Consider the following 4,312-nt stretch of genomic DNA (forward strand, 5'->3'; position numbering starts at 1 on the left):
CTGTAGTGACCACATGTGCTCAGATCAAAAATTCCTGCAGGTTAGCTCTCGGGATTTTAAGACTTCTTATTGCCCACATACGGTCCGTATAGCTACATGTGGTCGTGAAAAAGTCCCCACCATCATATAGATAATTGAATTAGCCTTCCACCAATATCAATTTCGCCTTAATCCGATATCGGGGTGAAATGTTATGACCAAATTACTAAAGCACTATCAACTCTCGGGATTTTCAACTTTGGCACTTACCTTAGTCACATACGGACCATAAGTGCTACATGTGGTCTACATGTAGACATGGGTAAGTGCCAGGCCTTTCAACACTTGCAATCAAGCTTCAAATCTTCAAACTTCATTAGATGCCTTGGTCACATACAATTTGAAAAGTGCCACGACTACCCAAGATTTATCACTTAAGTTGCCAAAAACACCATATTTTCACCTTTTTCAAGAACTTAGCATCCAAAACCTAGTGTCCTGCAAAACATACCCAAAACGCATCATATTTAACAAAACAACTTAAGAAACTTGCAATTTTTCATAGCTATAAGCGTCGAAAGTTCTATATTTCTATAGCACATCAATACCGTCAACTTAAAACATTTGCATGTCCTCAGGCAACAAAACACAAAAAAATAAAACACGATGCATAACTAGAATATTCTAAGTTATTCAAGGCAGTTAATCAACACTTTAGTTCAAACCATAATACCTCTTCCTATCTCTACCTTTCAAAACCAATTGTGTATGAACATAAAGAATACCAATGTGACACAATGGGATCAAGGTATGGCATTATATTAGAAACAGACAACCATGCATATGTACAAGTTAAAATACCCAAACACGTAAGCAACTAGAAATATGACTCATGTGCCCTCACACAAAGATATCCCACTCACTCAATATGAAGTAGTGCATGTCAATTCAGAGACAGTCAATAAATCTCACACTCAGAAGAGAAGTTCCCATAAATATGTATCAAATACCATAGGCTTGCGCTTCTTTTATTTACCTTAATTTTTAAATAGTCAAGTCAGGACAACTATAGGACTTTTCTCGGCTTGTAATGTAGGCTTGGGACTGGTATGGTACATATGGACATATCAAGTGACTAAGCCTCCTTGGTGCTACACTAACTTTGGGGTCCACACTTTAATCAATTTCCTTCTTATTCCACTCTTATTTCTCTCTTTTTATTCTTTATTTGCACATTTAGGTTGAGTATGGTCTTTTATTCTTTCTTTTTGACTTTTTTCATAATTATTTTTATTTTTTTTATTTTTATTTTTTTGTTTCTTTTTATTTTTCTACCACACCCAGCCCTACTAATTTTTTCACTTATTTTTCACTTTTACCCACCCTCTTTACACTACGAACTCCTATGATAGCCACCCTCAACTTAGGATTTTTTTTCCTTAGTTGAGGTACACAGTGTCCAAGGAGGACCAGGGACAAACATAGGTTCATTGTAACACAAAAAAAGTGAAAGGTGTAACAAAAAGAATAGGCTATAAGGCTCAAAACAGGGATCAAGGGCTACTATTCACATGTGGAAGGTCATTAGGCTAAAAGTGGACAAAAATCAAGAACGGCCTATGATCCTTTCCTAACCAACTATCCTTCAACCTAGGGAAGACCAACCGGCCAAGTTCTGAATTAAACACACAAAGGGAACTAAGTAGCATCTCACACATACATATGGCACAAAGTTAACATTACAAACTACTACTTATTCGGTCATGCAATTGTTAGCAAGTGATTATCATGTCCCTAATCCTAATGTCATAACAAGATCCACAATGTTCACATATATATACATTCACATAGTTCTAAAATACAATTTTGGAGGGGTATCATTTTTTCTCAAAAAGTAATAAAAACATGACTACTGCTCTAAATACTTAAAAATCTCCTAATTACACAAAAACACAACACAATACAAAACAAAATACAAATATGACACAAATTAACCTAGACATGTCGTTCTATAATCATATTGTGGCCGACAGAAAAAGAAGCACGGCAATAAAAACCTGCGATGGCTATGGTATACCCCACCCCCAACTAAAAATTGTACACTATCCCTAATGCGCTAAAATAATATAAAACAAAGGGAATGAGGACATACCTTTGATGCACTAAGCATCTGTGTCATAATCTTTCCCAGATATGGGTATATCTACTGGCGGAGGCCATGATGGTAGTAGTGCACTGCGAGAGAATGCACCCTCAGCTATCTCATCATAGCTCTACCTATCAATAAATGCAGTCTTCTTAGAATCATAGGTGGCCCTTTTCAAGGCCTGCTCATATGGCATGAATAGATTTTGTAGGTCCCCCTCTCGGCCTCTTTGGGTCCCAACTATGAGGACCACCTCATCATCCTCAGTGAATACATCAAAGTCTGAAGAATTACGCAGAGGTGATAGCCAAACAACTAAGGTACAACCAGACCCTTAAAAGCATCCATCCGTGAGTACAACTTAGCTCGTAGCCTGACATCGTAGCTTAGTGCACAAACTGCAGTCTAGCCTCAGCCATCTCTAGTATAGTTCGGACCCATGGTTGAATTAGCTTATATAGTGTCACCACCTCGATCTCGACAATCGGTATCCAAGTGGCTATCACCTCTATTCTATTTTTAACATTTGGTATATCTGGAATACTGGCCTCTACAATAATATCCTCATCAATAGTGTCTATCACAGACACCACTCGTATATCGTCTGAAGGTGGTCTCCCCCAAGTCCATATCAATTAACACCCTACCAGTGGATCGAAAGGGTCTACCCAATATAATGGGGGGTTGAAAATCCGCCTCACAATTAAGAACCATGAAATCAGTGGGGAACATAAAGGATGTCACCCTTACTTCTACGTCACACAAAACACCCATCGATTTATTTATAGATGAGTCAGCCATCATAAAATTTATGGATGTAGGTTTGAGTTTCCCAATCTTCAATAGCTTGTACACTACCATAGGCATCACATTTACTCCTGATCCTAAATCACATAAAGCTTGTTTGACATTGAAAGTCCTAATAGAACACGGAATAGTGACTACTCTTGGGTCTTATTTTTTTATACTAGTGGTAAGAAAGGGGTCACACCATAAGGGTGCATATGATCATTGGGCTCTACGACCCAATCCTCACCACTATCATCCTTAAAATCATTATCACACTATATCGACTTCTCAGACTCTACCTTCGGTGTCTCATTGCTCTCAGTACTATCAATCTTCAAATCCTCATAATAGATATAGGATGATCATCAGTAGTGGCACCATAATTAGTGGTTATATCTAGACAATGACTGATGTTTTAAGTATTTTACACTGTGTTACTCGGGAGGGCACCTAACTGCCTTTGATGCAAAATGGCAGACATCTGCCCAAACTGATGTTCTAACTGCTTGATAGTCATTGCATTAGACTCAACCTTCTAATTCAAACTTGAAATATCAGCCTTGATCACCTTAAGGTAGCCTCCTGACTTTCTTTCCCCTTCAATAGTTTGATCAATATTTTTTCCATTCTTGATTTTGTATCTCGTCTGCCAGGCAGAATGTACCTGTCTTCCTTCTCCATGTAATTATTTTTTAATCTCCAGACACCATCTATTTCCCTACTATGGTCTCTGTATCTATCATAATAGTTTCCACCTTAGTTTCCTTTCTTTTAAGCTCGGAAACCCACTAACTGATGATCCGAATACCGTGCCTCCTCTTCTAATGCAGACTCATAAGCTCTGAAAATTGCACCATGTGTTCCTACTGCATAAACTTTCTTGGAATTCACAGTTAGGAACTACTTTGCCAGTAACCCAAGATTAGTCCTCAGTAGGAAAATCTCTTGCATTGCAGAATCATTAGCTACTCTCTGATCAGAGCATTTTTACAGCGTAAGTGGAAAACCTCTCTCTATCTCTCGAGTTTTCCATCCTCGATTAGTGAGAGAGATCTAGTCTAAAATGTCAGAAACTACCTCCCAGCGTAATCTCATAAAACATCCTGCAGAGATAGTTTCTACCATGGCTCTAGAACTAATGGTCGAGGCTCTATAGAATAACTCCAATAAGTTCATCCCTGAAATTCGATTGTTGGGAACCATACTCAACTTCTTCTTGAACCTGAACCAAGCCTCATACATAGACTCAAAATACAACTGCCTGAAATTATAAATCTCATCCTTAAGCTACAACCTCTTAGATGGAGAAAAGAATCAATTCGAGAATTACCTGCACAACTCATTCCATGTAGTGATAGATCCTCTTGGTAATTCCTCTATCCATAAAGATGTTTCTTC

This window comes from Capsicum annuum, chromosome 7 (genome assembly GCF_002878395.1).
Source record: "Capsicum annuum cultivar UCD-10X-F1 chromosome 7, UCD10Xv1.1, whole genome shotgun sequence".
Taxonomy (NCBI): Eukaryota; Viridiplantae; Streptophyta; class Magnoliopsida; order Solanales; family Solanaceae; genus Capsicum; species Capsicum annuum.